Source organism: Musca autumnalis, unplaced genomic scaffold, assembly GCF_047663935.1.
Source record: "Musca autumnalis isolate F117 unplaced genomic scaffold, ASM4766393v1 scaffold_1, whole genome shotgun sequence".
NCBI classification, from domain to species: domain Eukaryota; kingdom Metazoa; phylum Arthropoda; class Insecta; order Diptera; family Muscidae; genus Musca; species Musca autumnalis.
Window position 1 is genome coordinate 122,522,128 of NW_027411644.1, and position 22,235 is coordinate 122,544,362.

At 24.3% G+C, this 22,235-nt stretch overlaps 2 pseudogenes; both read right to left on the bottom strand.

The window, feature by feature from the left end:
- Nucleotides 1-7,261: 7,261 nt before the first annotated feature.
- Nucleotides 7,262-9,272, bottom strand: LOC141406495 (NADH-ubiquinone oxidoreductase chain 2-like; annotated as a pseudogene).
- A 6,383-nt stretch (nt 9,273-15,655) lies between these two features.
- On the bottom strand, nt 15,656-19,140 carry LOC141401430 (NADH-ubiquinone oxidoreductase chain 6-like; annotated as a pseudogene).
- Nucleotides 19,141-22,235: the final 3,095 nt, after the last annotated feature.

A 22,235-nucleotide genomic window follows, 5' to 3' on the forward strand; every position in this document is an offset into this window, starting at 1 on the left:
CGAAGATGAAACTACATTCTTGGAGAACATATTTAAAATTAATAATGATTTAATCTTGTTGACCAATCATGTAGACGAGATAGGACATATTATTTTCAACACCAAACTTGGAGTGATACCATCCAACATACTGACAATAGAAGAATACAAACTCATGGATAAAATAGAATCATATCTACATACTAATGTATCTTTACAATTCAGACAGAACTTAGTTATGTTGATTCTGCAAATTCCCAGATTTTTTAAACGAAACATTTGCTGAAATTCTAATAGAACCGATTCCGAACAAATCCAACAGATCACTGGCTATCAATGATAATACTTTTCTAATACACAATAATGAAGTATACAATACAGATTTTTATGAATATAAAAAGTTACAAAAGTCAAAAGACTGTTGCATACAGAAAATTGTAAAAAATGAAGAACCAATATGTAAAATGAAAGATTTAAGCATAGAGGAAGAAAAAGAAATACACCCTGGATTATTGATATTTAAAAATTATAATAGCAGAATTGAAACTAATTGTAACACTACTGTTAACTTTGGAAAGATGAAAACATTCCTTATAAAATTCGAAAATTGTCATGTAAAAACAAAACATTCATTGTACGAGAACTTTAAAATTAATGTCAAAGAAATGTTTATTTTAGAAAATTTTATATAAAAAGTTAATGAGAATAATGAATCATTTCCACAACTACATTAAAATTTTAAATCAACTAAAACTGAATGACACTATAACACTTGTAAACAGAAAACTATATAGTAATAACATGTTAAATATCAGTAGTAACATAAGCGCATTTATTGTCATTATATCCATTATTTTTATTATCTATACTAGAATGAACAAGAGGATTTACATATTGTCTTCGTCGGAGCCTCAAACTAACGGTGGGGGAGTTACGGCCACGCCAATATTCACAATATAACGAACACATACACACACATTAGCATATGTATGTATATAATTTCTTTTGTATGCCGGCACGTGTAACACTTCCGCCACAATCCGAATCAGTCTTCCAATAATTACCCAAAATTTTATCAGGCCACTTATTTTCATTGTCCAAATAGTAACATGCACTTTTGCAACAATCAAAATCGACCAAATATTAATTCTTTGGAAATTTACCTTTTTGCAATTGCCCAATATTCACATATAAAATTCTTAATATGCAAATGCAGTTCTTTTTCGCAACCAAAGTTGATCCAATAATTCATTGGAATTACTTTGTATCACTTTGATCATGGTTGGCTATAATTTGTCAATGTGAATATTGAACTATCAGCTATTTAACAAATAAACAATTCCCGGTATTTTGTCTGGCCGAATGAGCCCATTTCCTCTTTTCCATTCTATGATTATTGATATAAATAAGAGACACTAAAATAAGTAGTTTTAGTTATCATCTTGGTTATAATTGTGCATTACCACAATTTAATAAAGAGTTACTCGTGAAATAAAATAATGTTGTTTTATTTTTCCTAAAAAATAATAACAACATCATATCTGTTAAACACACGCACGCACATTCACGCCACACAGCTGGAATTTACTACTTAGCAACAATGCAGTCAATAACAAAGAACAACTGAGAATAACATTCCTCCACAATCGTAACGATATCTTAACGAAAGTTGTATAAAGTTGTATGACATAATTTCGGAAATCGGATCGATTTCGGTCAGAATTCGGAACGAAATCGGAAGAAAATCCTTGGGAAATTTGGAATTCGAATTTTTCCCTCCGAATTTTCGTACAGATTTCTGAACGATTTCGGAATAATGTCGTATGAAAATCTGAAGTATCTTCCGAATATTCGTAAAGATTTCTGAACGATTTTGGAATAATGTTGTATGAATATCTAAGGAAAAAAATTTTCTCTGACGCCTCTTTTTACTGATAATTTTTTCTTTTTTTATTGGAAGATCGTAATTTAAAACGTATCTAATGGTTTTCACTGTTATCATTTTGTAGTTATAGTAGAACAATGTAAACCTTGTGTACGAATATGTTGAGTCTATCATCACTAGCATAGATTATTATATGTTGCATTTATATTTAAAATATTTAAAAATTTTATATGCGAATTTTATAACCAATCATTTGTTTTTCGACAACAAACTAAAATGTTGCTTGTTAGATATATACAAAAGGTGGTTGCTGTGCGAAGGGAAATTTGTTTCCGACATATCGATCCGAATTCGTACTAAAATCGGAAGAAAAACATAACATATTCGAAGGGAAATTTACTTCCGGCATTTTCTCCGAAATCGGAACGAAATCTGAACGAATTCCCCTACGAAAAATCGTTTAGAAATCGGAACGAAATCTGAACGATTTTGCTTCCGAGATTGTTCCGATATGTCGGACATCAGGCATTTGGTTTGCTGGGTTGATACACGAGTAGAAAAAAAATAGACAAACATATTTTAATGAGAATGAATATGTATTTATGTATGTATATCAGGGCTGAGCACGCCTGTGTGCTAGCACATAAGCAAGTTGTAGGGATTTGCTCTTTGTTATATATATGTTTATACCCTACACCACTATGTGGGGAGGGTATTATAAGTTGGTTTTGCCCAAAAAGTTTGTAACGCATCGAAATAATGGTCGTAGACCCATACTTATATATACCAAAATGAATGTCTCGACGAGCTGAGTCGATCTGGCTATGTGTGTCCGTCCGTCAGTCCGTCCGTCTAAACCTAAACCTTGTAATCACGCTACAGGTCGCAATTTTGATCGGATTGTCACGAAATTTTGGGTGTTGATGAGGCTCCCGGAGGGGAAGAAGCCTATTAATTTTATTGATGGTCGGATAATGTTCAGGGGTCGGAATGGGCAAAAAACTTATGTGGATAAAAAGACAACGTTTTTATCCAAAGCGAATATCTCAGCTTCTATATGGGGTATACCAAAAGCAAGAACCTGACTATAAAAGTAAAAAATATCACCTTTCCAATTATGTTAAGTAAGTTCTCGTGGGTGATCAAACAACGGAGATATTGCAATAGTGGCAAATAAAACGCAAATTTTCATTCTTGCGATTTTAATTATAATGACGAATATCACAGCTTTGGTTAGGGACTTTTCAAAAGCAAAGCCTGACTATGAAAGTAGAAGATCCCATCTTTACAATGATGCAAACTAGGTCGGCGTAGGTGACCAAATAACGGAGATATTGCAATAGTCGGTAATACATCCCATTATTCCACTTTTTTGGAAATCACGCTACAGGTCGCAATTTTGATCGGATCGTCACGTAATTTTGGGTGTTGATGGGGGTCCCGGAGGAGAAGAAGCCTATTGATTTTGGTTATGGTCGGATAATATTTAGGGGTCGGAATGAGCAAAAAAGTTATTTGAAGAAAAAGTCTACATTTTATTCCAAAGCAAATATCTCAGCGTCTATAAGGGGTATATAAAAATCAAAACTTGGCAATGAAAGTAGAAAATATCGCCTTTGAAACGATGTAACGTAGGTTGTCGTAGGCGGTCACACAACGAAGATATCGCAATAGTCGCTAATAGAACCCAACATTTAATTTTTTCGATTTTATTTATAATGACGCATATCACACCTTTGGTTGGGAACCATCTAAAAGCAACGCCCGACTAAGAAAGTAGAAAATCTCATCTTTAAAAGTATGCAAAGTAGGTTGGCGTAGGTGGTCAAATAATAGAGATATCGCAATAGTCGGTAATACATCCCTTTTTTCACTTTCTCTGACACTACAGGTCGGAATTTTGATCGGATCATCACGAAATTTTCTAACAGAGATAGAAGAATATTGATGTTGGCGATGTCGATAGTAGTCCAATATAAAATTAAATATTAATTATTTTGGTTCAGTTCGCCTTAAGTCATTTGGTATAAAATCCAGATATGTGAAAACTTTCGTATCTCCCTAAAAGAAATGTTTTCGAATAAAATGATTATGCACAGAGGTAGTGGTGTAGGGTATCACATAGTCGGCCCAGTACCGACTATAGCCTTTTCTCACTTGTTTTTTATTATACATGTTTTTTTATAATTTTATAATTATAATTGTTATTATACATGTTTTTTTATAATTTGTTTCATGGATTATTTTAGACAACATTTATGTTACAAATAAATTAAAAAAGAATAGAACATCAAGAAATATTTAATATTAATTCTCCCTTAAATACTCTCTTTTATTATTTTGCTCAGCCCTGATGTACAGTTACACAGAAAAGTATACATACACCCCAAGGAAATACGAGTATTATCGTACAATTTATGGAATTAATAGCAAAATTTATAATTTTTTTAGTTTTGGCGAATGTCTCCGGGTGTCTGAGATATATTTTAGAGAAAACAAATAATTGTTGGGGGTTTAATGCCGTTATTTAAGGTCGGACTACTTGTATAGCTCATTAAACCTGTCCCTTGCTTAATTCTTTGCGTTTTTAGGTGTTGTACTTTACAAAAATCACAAAATTAGTTTTAGATTGCAAATCTTAAGACCCTAGAAAGCTTTGGAGTTGTTATTGATCAAAATATTCCTTCCTGGACGTCGATTAATACACGTTTTTCCTCAAATTTCTCCGGAAGTTAATATATTCCGCGGAATTCCTGGCTCAAATTACAACAAAAGGCATTGAATTACCTTGCAATATGGTCCGATACAATCATTGGACATTAATTGAATCAGAAATGTGAAATATTTTGTTACAAACCTGTTCCCAAAGCTTCCAAAGCAACTAAATATAAGCACTACCAAAAAAGCATGAAATTTGTACTGTGAACAATGTCGTTTTCGTATTATGGCCATTACCGTCACTATAGGGGCGAAACTTTTCGTATAACTGTACATTTCTGAGTCAATAGATGCCCAAGGATTGTATCGGACCATATTACAAGGCAATTCAATACCTTTTGTATGTAATTTGCGCCAGGAATTTCGCAGAATATATTAACTTCCTGAGAAATTTTAGGTTAGGTTAGGTTAGGTTGAAAAGAGGGGAGAATATAAGAATCGCCACATGCCCGTATGGGGCATACACTTAAGCCAGTATAGGCCTGTTGTGCGCTCTAATTTCGGAAGCCTAAGGGGAATAAATTTTTTATTGCTTAATTTATTGAAAAGAAAATAAATTTATCAGTTAAGAAATTCTGTGCCATTGACATAATCTCTTAAGTTTTTGAACTCGCTTGCCCTAATTTGGTGGAGTTCTGGTATAGTGTTATTTCCTAGAAATTGGTTTCTTAGCGTCGCGAAGGCTGGGCAATGACAGAGATAGTGTTCCAACGTTTCGTCGTCCTCTCCGCATGCTCTGCATTCGCTGCTTTCTGCACAACCGATTTTGTGCAGGTGTGCTTGTAGCCCTAGGTGTCCTGTAAAGATGCCTGTCAGTCTACTAATGTCTTTTTTACTCATTTGAAGGAGTTCCTTTGTTTTATCCTGGTCTGGGTTTCCCCAGAGGATTTTTGTATTTTTCCCTTTCTCTTCAGTATTCCAGAGGGATGTATGGGCGTTTTCTGCCCATGCTTTTAACTCTAGACGCGCCGCTTTTAAAGGCTTAGCATTATCTAGGCTTATCGTTGCTTGCTCTCTGGCTTGCCTTGCCAAGGAGTTGGCTATCTCGTTACCCCTAATCCCTTTATGTCCTGGTACCCATATAATGTTAACAGAACCATGGTGGGAGTAGTCGTTGATTGATTTTTTACACTGCAGGACAGTTTTTGATTTCACCGTCTTGCTTGTTATTGCTTTAATTGCTGCTTTACTGTCCGTTAGGATGTTTACAGTGATTGGCCTTGTGTTAGCTTTAAACCAGTTCAGACACTCTGTGATCGCTCGGATTTCGGCCTGTAGGATCGTATTATGATCCGGCAGTCGAAGGGAGATTCTAGTTTCCTGGTCTTCGATATATAGACCCAGACCCGTTCTCCCCCCTAGAACGGCCCCGTCTGTGAACCCACAGCTTCCAGTTGGCATCCGTTCTAGGGTTCCATCGATCTAATAAACGGAATCCATCTACAGGTAATTCATTAGTTGGGATTATATATGAATCGAATTCAACATTATTAAAATCTGAATATTCATAACTTCAATATCATTGATGACCAATAGCCTTTAAAGTTACTGCAGGTTCGTTAATTTCATCTAATAAATATAGTAGTCGTAAAGAAGGGAAAGCAATAAATAGTAAAATAATAGCAGGTAAAATAGTTCAAATAATTTCAATTGTTTGTCCATGTAATAAATACCGATTTACATAATTATTAAAAAATAAAGTAAATATTAAATAACCTACTAATACAGTGATTATTACTAAAATTATTAATGCGTGATCATGAAAAAAAATTAATTGTTCTATTAATGGGGAAGAACTATCTTGTAAACCTAAATTTGCTCATGTTGACATTAGTTTTCTAATAAAAGTAAAATACTTTATATATGGAGCTTAAATCCATTGCACTAATCTGCCATATTAGAAATTAACTAATAAAGGCAATTCATTATATCTGTGTTCAGCAGGTGGAGTATTTTGTAATCATTCAATTGATGAATTTAATTGAATTGGGAAGATTACTTGACGTTGGGATACTAAACTTTCTCAGATAATATAGAATAAATATAAAATTCCTAATAATGAAATTGTTGACCCAATTGTTGAGATTACATTTCATGTCGTGTAAGCATCTGGATAGTCAGAATATCGACGAGGTATTCCGGCTAATCCTAAAAAATGTTGAGGGAAAAATGTTAAATTTACTCCAATGAATATTATAACAAATTGACTTTTTAAAAGCTTATTATTTAAGGTTAATCCTGTAAATAATGGGTATCAGTGGACAAAACCGGCTATAATAGCGAATACAGCTCCTATTGAAAGTACATAATGGAAGTGGGCTACTACATAATATGTGTCATGTAAAATAATATCAACAGAAGAATTAGCTAATACTACCCCTGTTAATCCTCCTACAGTGAATAAAAATACAAATCCTAAGGCTCATAAAATAGCTGGAGAATAAGTTAATTGAGTACCATATAATGTAGCAAGTCAACTAAAAATTTTAATTCCAGTAGGAACAGCAATAATTATTGTTGCTGAAGTAAAATAAGCTCGAGTATCAACATCTATTCCAACTGTAAATATATGATGAGCTCAGACAATGAATCCTAAAAGACCAATTGCTAGTATAGCATAAATTATTCCTAGAGACCCAAATGTTTCCTTCTTTCCAGATTCTTGACTAATAATATGAGAAATTATTCCAAATCCTGGTAAAATTAAAATATAAACTTCTGGGTGTCCGAAAAATCAAAATAAATGTTGGTAAAGAATTGGGTCTCCTCCTCCCGCAGGGTCAAAGAATGAAGTATTTAAATTCCGATCCGTTAATAATATTGTGATAGCTCCGGCTAAAACTGGAAGAGAAAGTAAAAGTAATAGAGCAGTAATTACAACTGATCAAACGAATAAAGGTATTCGATCAAATGTAATCCCAGTAGCCCGCATATTAATTACGGTTGTAATAAAATTTACTGCTCCTAAAATTGAAGAAATTCCAGCTAAATGTAATGAAAAAATAGCTAAATCAACAGAAGCTCCTCCATGAGCAATAATTGAAGATAAAGGTGGGTATACAGTTCATCCTGTCCCAGCTCCCTTTTCTACTATGCTTCTAACTAATAATAAGGTTAAAGCAGGAGGTAAAAGTCAGAAACTTATATTATTCATTCGAGGGAATGCTATATCAGGAGCTCCTAGTATTAAAGGAACTAATCAATTTCCAAATCCTCCAATTATAATAGGTATAACTATAAAGAAAATTATAATAAAAGCATGAGCTGTTACAATAACATTATAAATTTGGTCATCACCAATTAGTGCACCAGGGTGCCCTAATTCAGCTCGAATTAAAATTCTTAATGAAGTTCCAATTATACCAGATCATGCTCCAAAGATAAAATATAAGGTACCAATATCTTTGTGATTAGTAGAAAATAACCATTGTTGCGATTAAATGGCTGAAGTTTAGGCAATAGATTGTAAATTTATTTATGAGAATCATTCTCTTTAATCAATTAGCTTTATAGTCAATAATGACATTAGACTGCAATTCTAAAGGAGTAATAAATTTACTAAGGCTTAAAAGATTATTCTTATATTGATAGCTTTGAAGGCTATTAGTTTATTTAACTTAAAACCTTAAAAAAAGAAATATAAGGAAGAAGTTAAAAATAGCCCAAAGGTCGAAATATAAGAAAAGATCAATAATAACTTTATATTAGAACTTTTATAAAATGAAAATGTTATTCAGTTATTTTCGTAATAATTCAATATGAAAGCTCTATAACATAATCGTATATAAAAATATAAAGTAATTAACGTTATTATTACTATAAAAGTCAATAGAAATAATTGATTATTCATAGTAAGGGATTGAATTACAAATATTTTAGGTAAAAATCCTAAAAATGGTGGTAATCCTCCTAGTGAAAGAAGGTTAAAGAATAAAAAAAATTTAATTCTTTTTTCATGGAAAAATAGTGTAAATAATTGATTAATATAAGAAATTTTGAATATATTAAACATAAATACTATTGAGAATGTTAAAAATGTATAAAATAAGAAATACACTAATCAAATATTTCTGTTATATATTGCTGCCAATATTCATCCTAAATGATTAATTGATGAATAAGCTATTAATTTGCGTAAAGAAGTTTGGTTTAATCCTCCTAATGCACCAATTAAGCTTGATAAGATAATTCTAATAATAATTAATGGCTTAAAAATTACATAAGAAATTAATATTAAAGGAGCAATCTTTTGTCAAGTTATTAAAATTAATGCATTAATTCATGATAATCCTTCTATTACATTAGGAAATCAAAAATGAAAAGGAGCAGATCCACTTTTTAATAAAAGAGTAGAGAAAATAATTATTTCTATTAAATAATTCGAATCTCTATTTATATTTAATAAAAATAGGATTACTGCAAACAAAAATACAGAAGAAGCTAATGCTTGCGTTAAAAAGTACTTTAAAGATGCTTCTGTAGATATTAATTTATTACCTCTTATTAGGGGGATAAAAGCTAATAAATTAATTTCTAACCCTATTCAGGCTCCTATTCAAGAGTTAGCTGAAATAGCAATTAAAGTTCCTATTATTAAAATAGCTAAAAATATAATTTTTGATGAATTATTAAAAATTAAAAAGAAAAGGATTAGAACCTTTATAAATGGGGTATGAGCCCAGTAGCTTAATTAGCTTATCTTTTTATATTTTGGTGTACGATGCACAAAAGTTTTTGATACTTTTAGAAATAGTTTAATTCTATTAAATATAATTAATGAATGTAATATTAATTACATAATTTACCCTATCAAGGTAACCCTTTTATCAGGCAATTCATTCAATGAAACTTGACTCTTTTTTTTTTTTTTTTTTTTCCTTCTTTATAGTAATTTTTTTGTGAAATTTTGAAAAAAAATTATATTTTTATTTTTTTATAGTGAATCAAAATTAGTATAATTTTTTAAAATTTTTAAGAATGTAATTTAAGGGTTTTTAAAATTATATATATATATAGATAATTAATTTTTGCATATATATATATATATAGATTTATCTATATACAATATTTAATAATATCTATATTATTTATATTATATAGATGTATATATATATATAAATGATTTATATATATAACTATATTCATCTAATTGATTATTAATATATAAATTATTTATATAATGTATACTATATATTAGACATTATATTACTATTGATAGATAAATAGATGGATAATAAAGATTAATTTGTCTATTATGATTAATCGGATTGTTATAGAAATTTTTTTTTGTTTCTAGATCAATAGATAAATAGTGATTAATTAAACATTTATATATATATATCTATCTATATAATAGAGTATATAGACCTAATTTCAGATTCTGCACGCTTCAAATAAAAAATAGATACCCCCTATAATATTAAATTAATGTTATTAAAAACATTAAATATATATTATATAAATTATTATAATACAAAATTAATGTAATTATAAATATTAGCTATATATATCATATTTATATGTATAAATATAACAAAAATAATATTATTTATATTTATTATATTTATATTTATATGTGTAATAGAAATATGTTATATATTAAAGATATATATATAGATAATTAATTTTTGCATATATATATATATATAGATTTATCTATATACAATATTTAATAATATCTATATTATTTATATTATATAGATGTATATATATATATAAATGATTTATATATATAACTATATTCATCTAATTGATTATTAATATATAAATTATTTATATAATGTATACTATATATTAGACATTATATTACTATTGATAGATAAATAGATGGATAATAAAGATTAATTTGTCTATTATGATTAATCGGATTGTTATAGAAATTTTTTTTTGTTTCTAGATCAATAGATAAATAGTGATTAATTAAACATTTATATATATATATTTATCTATATAATAGAGTATATAGACCTAATTTCAGATTCTGCACGCTTCAAATAAAAATAGATACCCCCTATAATATTAAATTAATGTTATTAAAAACATTAAATATATATTATATAAATTATTATAATACAAAATTAATGTAATTATAAATATTAGCTATATATATCATATTTATATGTATAAATATAACAAAAATAATATTATTTATACTTATTATATTTATATTTATATGTGTAATAAAAATATGTTATATATTAAAAATATATATATAGATAATTAATTTTTGCATATATATATATATATAGATTTATCTATATACAATATTTAATAATATCTATATTATTTATATTATATAGATGTATATATATATATAAATGATTTATATATATAACTATATTCATCTAATTGATTATTAATATATAAATTATTTATATAATGTATACTATATATTAGACATTATATTACTATTGATAGATAAATAGATGGATAATAAAGATTAATTTGTCTATTATGATTAATCGGATTGTTATAGAAATTTTTTTTTGTTTCTAGATCAATAGATAAATAGTGATTAATTAAACATTTATATATATATATCTATCTATATAATAGAGTATATAGACCTAATTTCAGATTCTGCACGCTTCAAATAAAAAATAGATACCCCCTATAATATTAAATTAATGTTATTAAAAACATTAAATATATATTATATAAATTTTTTATATGAAAAAATAACACTAAAAATTTTTAAATTTTTGAAAAATTTTAAAAAAAAAAAAAAAAAATCCGAATTTTGTCAAAATTTATGAATTTTTTAAAAATTCTGATGGTTCATTTTTTACTTTTTGATTTTTTTTTTACTAATTTAAATTATTTTATAATTAATAAGTTTAATATTTATTTGTTAAAATATTAAATAAAATTATAATAGAATGAATCTTTATATTAGGGGGTATAATTGATTTATTTCTATGTAAAAATTAACATATAATTTTTATAGTTAAGAGTTGAAAATATTACCTAGTACCAATTTTTATTTACTTATTAAGTTAATATATTAGTTATTTTATAATATAAAACTAATGTAATTATATATCTATATATGTATATATATAGATAATTAATTTTTGCATATATATATATATATATATTTATCTATATACAATATTTAATAATATCTATATTATTTATATTATATAGATGTATATATATATATAAATGATTTATATATATAACTATATTCATCTAATTGATTATTAATATATAAATTATTTATATAATGTATACTATATATTAGACATTATATTACTATTGATAGATAAATAGATGGATAATAAAGATTAATTTGTCTATTATGATTAATCGGATTGTTATAGAAATTTTTTTTTGTTTCTAGATCAATAGATAAATAGTGATTAATTAAACATTTATATATATATATTTATCTATATAATAGAGTATATAGACCTAATTTCAGATTCTGCACGCTTCAAATAAAAAATAGATACCCCCTATAATATTAAATTAATGTTATTAAAAACATTAAATATATATTATATAAATTATTATAATACAAAATTAATGTAATTATAAATATTAGCTATATATATCATATTTATATGTATAAATATAACAAAAATAATATTATTTATACTTATTATATTTATATTTATATGTGTAATAAAAATATGTTATATATTAAAAATATATATATAGATAATTAATTTTTGCATATATATATATATATAGATTTATCTATATACAATATTTAATAATATCTATATTATTTATATTATATAGATGTATATATATATATAAATGATTTATATATATAACTATATTCATCTAATTGATTATTAATATATAAATTATTTATATAATGTATACTATATATTAGACATTATATTACTATTGATAGATAAATAGATGGATAATAAAGATTAATTTGTCTATTATGATTAATCGGATTGTTATAGAAATTTTTTTTTGTTTCTAGATCAATAGATAAATAGTGATTAATTAAACATTTATATATATATATCTATCTATATAATAGAGTATATAGACCTAATTTCAGATTCTGCACGCTTCAAATAAAAAATAGATACCCCCTATAATATTAAATTAATGTTATTAAAAACATTAAATATATATTATATAAATTTTTTATATGAAAAAATAACACTAAAAATTTTTAAATTTTTGAAAAATTTAAAAAAAAAAAAAAAAAAATCCGAATTTTGTCAAAATTTATGAATTTTTTAAAAATTCTGATGGTTCATTTTTTACTTTTTGATTTTTTTTTACTAATTTAAATTATTTTATAATTAATAAATTTAATATTTATTTGTTAAAATATTAAATAAAATTATAATAGAATGAATCTTTATATTAGGGGGTATAATTGATTTATTTCTATGTAAAAATTAACATATAATTTTTATAGTTAAGAGTTGAAAATATTACCTAGTACCAATTTTTATTTACTTATTAAGTTAATATATTAGTTATTTATAATATGAAATTAATGTAATTATATCTATATATATATATATAATTAATTTTTGTATATATATATATATATATATATAAATTTATCTATATACAATATTTAATACTATCTATATTATTTATATTATATAGATTTATGTATATATATAAATGATTATATATATATATAACTATATTCATCTAATTGATTATTAATATATATATATATATATATATATATAAATTATTTATATAATGTATATTATATATTAGACATTATATTACTATTGACAGGTAAATAGATGTATAATAAAGATTAATTTGTCTATTATGATTAATCGGATTGTTATAGAAATTTTTTTGCTTCTAGATCAATAGATAAATAGTGATTAATTAAACATTTATATATATATATATATATATATATATATATATTTATCTATATAATAGAGTATATAGATCTAATTTCAGATTCTGCGCGCTTTAAATAAAAAATAGATATTCCCTATAATATTAAATTAATGTTATTAAAAACATTAAATATATATTATATAAAATTTTTTATATGAAAAAATAACACTAAAAATTTTTAAATTTTTGAAAAATTTAAAAAAAAATCCGAATTTTGTCAAAATTCATGAATTTTTTAAAAATTCTGATGGTTCATTTTTTACTTTTTGATTTTTTTTACTAATTTAAATTATTTTATAATTAATAAATTTAATATTTATTTGTTAAAATATTAAATAAAATTATAATAGAATGAATCTTTATATTAGGGGGTATAATTGATTTATTTCTATGTAAAAATTAATATGTAATTTTTATAGTTATGAGTTGAAAATGTTATCTAGTACCAATTTTTATTTATTTATTAAATAAATTTAATAATTTTCTTATTTTTATTATTTTAGATTATTAATTTTTGTTAATTTTTGTTATTATTAATAAAATTTTAAGTATAAAGTTTTATTTTAGCTTATAAATTTATTATTAGTTTAATTTATATGTAAATTTTTGTATGAGTTTTTATTTATTTAAATAATAAATAAATGAATTTATATTCGCAGTAATTAGTATTATTAATTAGAGAAATCTAGAAATAGTAATATTAAAGAGTATTGGCTAAATTTGTGCCAGCAGCCGCGGTTATACGAATAATGCAAATAAATTTTGTTAGTTAAAGTTAAATTGTTTAATTTAAAATAAAATATAATTTATTAGGTGAAATTTTTAAATTATTAATTATTTTATTATAAATTAATTGAAGCTTGGAAATTTTAGTAATAAACTAGGATTAGATACCCTATTATTTAAAATGTAAATATTAATACTTAGGTAGTAGTAGTTATGTTCTTGAAACTTAAAAAATTTGGCGGTATTTTAGTCTATTCAGAGGAACCTGTTCTGTAATCGATAATCCACGATGGACCTTACTTAAATTTGTTTAGTTTATATACCGTCGTTATTAGAATATTTTATAAGAATGTTAATTTTCAAAATTTTTAAAAAGAAAATATATCAGGTCAAGGTGTAGCTTATATTTAAGTAGAAATGGGTTACAATAAATTTATTTAAACGAATATAAATTTGAAATGTTTATTGAAGGTGGATTTGATAGTAAAATTATAAAGATTAGTAATTTGATTTTAGCTCTAAAATATGTACACATCGCCCGTCACTCTTATTATTAAGATAAGATAAGTCGTAACATAGTAGATGTACTGGAAAGTGTATCTAGAATGCAATTTAAAGCTTATTTAGTAAAGCATTTCATTTACATTGAAAAGATTTTTGTGCAAATCAATATAAATTGATTAGATTTTATTTATTAATTTTTTTGTTGTATACATATATTTTATTAAAAATAATTATATAGTGATTGGTTTTAGTATTTTATAAAGAAAAAATAAATTTAATTATAGTGAATTAGTATTGTGAAAGAAAATTGAAATAATTTGAAAAATTATTATTTTAAAAGAAAATTTAATTTATTGTACCTTGTGTATCAGGGTTTATTAAATAAAAATTAAAAATTTAATTTTCTCGATTTTAAAAGAGTTAATATATTATAAAAGTTAATGTGGCAAAATTATTTTTAATAATATATTAGAAATGAAATGTTATTCGTTTTTAAAGGTATCTAGTTTTTTAAGAAATAAATTTAATTTAGAAATTTTATATTATTTAGTTAGTTAAATTAATTAAATAATTATTTAATTTTAATATTTTATGGGATAAGCTGTAAAATAAATTATTAAAAATATTTAAATAAAATAATAAATATAGATTTAGAAATAGTTATTATTAGTAAAAGTGTTATAATTTATTTTATAAATTAAATTATTTATTTAAATTTTAATTTTTTATTAAAATATTCATTTTAATTTTAGAAATGAAGTAATAATGATAAAATTAGTATATTATTATTGTATAAATAATTTTTTATGAAAAGTTTTTATAAAGAACTCGGCAAAATTAATGTTCGCCTGTTTAACAAAAACATGTCTTTTTGAATTATTTAAAAAGTCTAACCTGCCCACTGAATAATTTTTAAATGGCCGCAGTATCCTAACTGTGCAAAGGTAGCATAATCATTAGTCTTTTAATTGAAGGCTGGTATGAATGGTTGGACGAGATATTAACTGTTTCATAAAAATTTATAATAGAATTTTATTTTTTAGTCAAAAAGCTAAAATATATTTAAAAGACGAGAAGACCCTATAAATCTTTATATTTAGACAATTATAATTTTTCGGATTTTTTTTGTTATGATTGTTAATAATATTTTATTGGGGTGATATTAAAATTTAAAAAACTTTTAATTAATTAAATCATTAATTAATGATTAATTGATCCGTTATTAACGATTAAAAATTTAAGTTACTTTAGGGATAACAGCGTAATTTTTTTGGAGAGTTCATATCGATAAAAAAGATTGCGACCTCGATGTTGGATTAAGAGATATATTTAGGTGTAGCCGTTTAAATGTTAAGTCTGTTCGACTTTTAAATTCTTACATGATCTGAGTTCAAACCGGTGTAAGCCAGGTTGGTTTCTATCTTTAAAAAATTAAAATATTTCAGTACGAAAGGACCTAATATTTGATAAATTATTATTTTTGTTATTGAATATAATTAATATTACTATTTTGGCAGATTAGTGCAATAAATTTAGAATTTATATATGTAATTTATATTACAAATAGTACATGTTTTATTTAGAAAATTTATTATTTATTATTGGTAGATTATTATTAGTAATTTGTGTATTAGTAAGAGTTGCTTTTTTGACTCTTCTTGAGCGTAAGGTATTAGGATATATTCAAATTCGGAAAGGTCCTAATAAGGTTGGAATTATAGGAATTCCTCAACCTTTTTGTGATGCAATTAAATTATTTACTAAGGAACAAACTTACCCTTTATTATCAAATTATATTTCTTATTATTTTTCACCAGTTTTTTCTTTATTTTTATCATTGTTAGTTTGGATATGTATACCTATATTTATTAAGTTATTTTCTTTTAATTTAGGTTTATTATTTTTTTTATGTTGTACAAGTTTAGGAGTTTATACTGTAATAATTGCTGGTTGGTCATCTAATTCTAATTATGCTTTATTAGGAGGTTTACGAGCTGTAGCTCAAACAATTTCTTATGAAGTTAGATTAGCTTTAGTATTATTAAGTTTTGTATTCTTAATTGGAGGGTATAATATGTTAATGTTTTATAAATATCAATTATTTATTTGATTTTTATTTTTAATATTTCCTATAGCTTTAGTATGATTTAGTATTTCTTTAGCTGAAACTAATCGAACTCCATTTGATTTTGCTGAAGGGGAATCTGAATTAGTTTCTGGGTTTAATGTTGAATATAGAAGAGGGGGTTTTGCCTTAATTTTTTTAGCTGAATATGCGAGAATTTTATTTATAAGTATACTATTTTGTGTAATATTTTTGGGATGTGATGTATTTTCTTTTATATTTTATTTAAAGTTAACTTTTGTTTCTTTTATATTTATTTGAGTTCGTGGGACTTTACCTCGGTTTCGATATGATAAATTAATATATTTGGCTTGAAAAAGTTTTTTACCTTTTTCGTTAAATTTTTTATTATTTTTTTTAGGGTTTAAAATTTTTTTATTATATTTATTATAATGAATTAAATTTAGTAGTAAAAGTTAATAGAAAATTAAATTTCTATCTTATGTTTTCAAAACATATGCTTAATTCAAGCTCATTAACTAGTTTAAAAGGTTATCTCATCATTTTGTAATTAAAGGATTAAATAAGAAATAAGAAAAGTAGACTACTGTTAAAATTTGTCCAACTAGCACAAATGGTGCTTCTACAGGTCGGGCTCCAATTCATGTTAATAAAATTACTGTAACTACTATTACTCAAAATAAAATTTTATTAATTGGGTAGAATTGAATTCCTCGGAATTTTCTTAAATGGTAAAATGGAAGAATTGCTAGAATAGCAATTGATAATACTAAAGCAATTACTCCTCCAAGCTTATTAGGAATAGATCGTAAAATTGCATAAGCAAATAAGAAGTATCATTCTGGTTGGATATGGACAGGTGTTACTAAAGGATTAGCTGGAATGAAATTATCAGGGTCTCCTAATAAGTATGGATTAATTAGTACTAATAAAATTAAAATTATTGTTATAATAATAAATCCTACAATGTCCTTATAAGTAAAATAAGGGTGGAAAGGAATTTTATCAATATTAGAATTTAATCCAATTGGGTTATTTGAACCTGTTTCATGTAAAAATAATAAATGAATTATTGTTATTGCTAATACAATAAAAGGTAAAATAAAATGGAATGTAAAGAATCGAGTTAATGTAGCGTTATCAACAGCAAATCCTCCTCAGACTCATTGTACTAAATCAATTCCTAAATAAGGAATAGCTGATAATAAATTAGTAATAACAGTAGCTCCTCAAAAAGATATTTGCCCTCATGGAAGAACATATCCTATAAAAGCTGTTCCTATTACTAAAAATAAAATGATTACTCCTACTAATCATGTAGGGGTATATAAATATGATCCATAATAAATTCCTCGTCCTACATGAAGGTAAATACAAATAAAGAAGAATGACGCACCATTAGCATGTAAAGTTCGTAATAATCAACCATAATTAACATCTCGACAAATATGATTTACTCTATTAAATGCTAAATTAATATCTGCTGTATAATGTATAGCAAGAAATAATCCTGTTAAAATTTGAATAATTAAGCATAAGCCTAATAATGACCCGAAATTTCATCAAGATGAAATATTTCTTGGAGCAGGAAGATCTACTAGTGCATTATTTGCAATTCTTAAAATTGGATGTTTAAGTCGTAAAGGTTTGTTCATTAGTTAAATATAGGTCGTAGAGGTCCCTTAAATAAATTAGTAATTTTAACTACAGCAATTAGCGTAATTAATAAATAATTTATTAATAAGATTGTTAGTAAGTTGGTTGGATAATTATATAATTTATTTAATGATAAAGAATTTTCTATTATGTAAGAATTTAAGTTTGAAATTGATTGAATTTCTAAATTAGTATATTGAAGTAAAATACTTTTATCAATAAAATATAATGAAATAATTATAATTATAAAAATTGAAATTGAAGAAATTAAAAGTTTTGTAGAAAAAGTAAATATTTCATTTGAAGCTAATGAAGTTACATAAATAAATAAAACTAATATTCCTCCTAAGAATACTAAAAATAAAATATATGAAAATCAAAATGTTTTAGTTATTAATCCTGAAATTATTGACACTAAAATAGTTTGGATTAAAAGTGTTAAACCTATTGCTAGTGGGTGTTTAATATTTATAAAAATAAAATTAAAAATAAATAGAAGAGTTATTAAAATTCATTGTATAATGTCAAGAAATAGTTTAAATAAAATATTAATTTTGGGGATTAATGATAAAGAAATTTCTTTTTTCTTGAAGTTTTAAAAGAATTAATCTTATTTTTGGTTTACAAGACCAATGTTTTTGTTAAACTATTAAAACTAATGTTAATAATTTTAAATTGATGTTTACCTAGAATTTTATTTATTATAGGGGTATTTACTTTTGTTTCTAATCGAAAGCATTTATTGTCTATATTATTAAGATTAGAATATATTGTTTTAAGATTATTTCTTTTATTATTTGTATATTTAAATATATATAATTATGAGAATTTTTTTAGAATAATATTTTTAACTTTTAGAGTTTGTGAAGGAGCTTTAGGTCTTTCAATTTTAGTTTCAATAATTCGTACACATGGAAATGATTATTTTCAAAGATTTAATATTTTACAATGTTAAAAATTATTTTTATAGTTTTATTTTTATTTCCATTATGTTTTATTAAAAAGTCATATTGAATGGTTCAAAGATTTTTATTTTTAATTTCTTTTGTTTTTATTTTAAATAATATATATTCAAATTATTTTATGTCAATTTCTTACTTATTTGGTTCTGATATGATTTCTTATGGGTTGATTTTATTAAGTTTATGAATTGTTTCTTTAATATTAATGGCTAGAGAATCTGTCTTTAAATATAATAATTATACTAATTTATTTTTATTTAATATTATTTTATTATTATTAATATTAGTATTAACTTTTAGTAGAATAAGATTATTTATGTTTTATTTATTTTTTGAAAGAAGATTAATTCCTACTTTGTTTTTAATTTTAGGGTGGGGGTATCAACCTGAACGTTTACAAGCTGGTGTTTATTTATTATTTTATACTTTATTAGTGTCGTTACCAATATTAATTGGTATTTTTTATTTATATAAGGTTACAAATACTATGAATTTTTATTTATTAAATAATTATATATTTAATTATGAGATTTTATATTTTTCATTAGTTATAGCATTTTTAGTAAAAATACCAATATTTTTAGTTCATTTATGATTACCTAAGGCTCATGTAGAAGCTCCTGTTTCAGGTTCAATAATTTTAGCTGGAATTATGTTAAAGTTAGGTGGGTATGGTTTATTACGGGTTTTCCCTTTTTTACAACTTTTAGGATTAAAATTTAATTTTATTTGAATTAGAATTAGATTAGTAGGGGGGGTATTAGTGAGATTAACTTGTTTATGCCAAACTGATCTTAAGGCATTAATTGCTTATTCTTCGGTTGCTCATATAGGAATTGTATTAGCTGGTCTAATAACTATAACTTATATAGGGATATGTGGTTCTTATACTTTAATAATTGCTCATGGGCTATGTTCTTCAGGGTTATTTTGTTTAGCAAATATTTCTTATGAACGTTTAGGTAGTCGAAGTTTATTAATTAATAAGGGTTTATTAAATTTTATACCTTCTATAGCTTTATGATGATTTTTATTAAGTTCAGCAAATATAGCGGCTCCTCCTACTTTAAATTTATTAGGAGAAATTTCATTAATTAATAGAATTGTTAGTTGGTCTTGGGTAACAATGTTAATATTATCTTTGTTATCTTTTTTTAGAGCTGCTTATACATTATATTTATATGCTTATAGACAACATGGAAAGTTATTTTCAGGTATTTATTCTTTTAGAGGAGGTAGGATTCGAGAATATTTACTTTTATTTTTACATTGATTTCCATTAAATTTATTAATTTTAAAGGGGGATATGTGTATATTATGATTATAATTTAAATAGTTTAATAAAAATATTGATTTGTGGTGTCAATGATAAGAGTAAATCTTTTTAAATCGTGAAATATTTATCAATTTGTTCTATTAGATTCGTTAGTCTATTTTTTTGTAGTCTTTTGTCATTTACGATAGGGTTAATTTTTATTATAAATGATTATACAATTTTTATTGAATGAGAAGTTGTTTCAATAAATTCTTTAATAATTGTAATGACAATTTTATTAGATTGAATAAGATTAATTTTTATATCATTTGTACTAATGATTTCTTCTTTAGTTATTTATTATAGAAAGGAATATATAGAAAGTGACTATAAAATTAATCGATTTATTATATTAGTATTAATATTTGTTATATCAATAATATTATTAATTATTAGTCCAAATTTAATTAGAATTTTATTAGGGTGAGATGGATTAGGGTTAGTATCTTATTGTTTAGTAATTTACTTTCAAAATATTAAGTCATATAATGCTGGTATATTAACTGCATTGTCTAACCGAATTGGAGATGTGGCTCTTTTATTAGCTATTGCTTGAATATTAAATTATGGGAGTTGAAATTATATTTTTTATTTAGATGTAATACAATCTGATAATGAAATAATAATTGTAGGGTTATTAGTTATATTAGCTGCTATAACTAAGAGTGCCCAAATTCCTTTTTCTTCTTGATTACCTGCAGCTATGGCGGCTCCAACACCTGTTTCAGCTTTAGTTCATTCTTCTACTTTAGTTACAGCTGGTGTTTATTTATTAATTCGATTTAATATTGTTTTAAGAATAAGTTGAATAGGAAATTTATTATTATTATTATCTGGATTAACTATATTTATAGCTGGATTAGGTGCTAATTATGAATTTGATTTAAAAAAGATTATTGCTTTATCTACTTTAAGACAATTAGGATTAATAATAAGAATTTTATCTATAGGTTTTTATAAGTTAGCTTTTTTTCACTTATTAACTCATGCTTTATTTAAGGCATTATTATTTATGTGTGCTGGAGCTATTATTCATAATATAAATAATAATCAAGATATTCGTTTAATGGGTAGATTAAGCTTAATAATACCATTGACATCTTCTTGTTTTAATGTAGCTAATTTAGCTTTATGTGGGATACCTTTTTTAGCTGGGTTTTATTCTAAGGATTTAATTTTAGAAATAGTATCTTTTTCTTATATTAATATATTTTCTTTTTTTCTTTACTTTTTTTCCACTGGTTTAACAGTTTGTTATTCTTTTCGCTTAGTTTATTACACAATAACTGGGGATTCTAATTTTTCTTCATTGAATATATTAAATGATGAAGGTTGAGTAATATTAAAGAGTATAATAGGTTTATTAGTTTTAAGAATTGTAGGAGGAAGTATGTTAAATTGATTAATTTTTCCTACACCAGAAGTTATTATTTTACCTTTAAATTTAAAATTATTAACATTATTTGTATGTATTATTGGGGGATTTATAGGTTATATAATTTCTAATGTTTCTTTATTTTTTATAAATAAGGCTTTAATAAATTATAATAGTTCTTA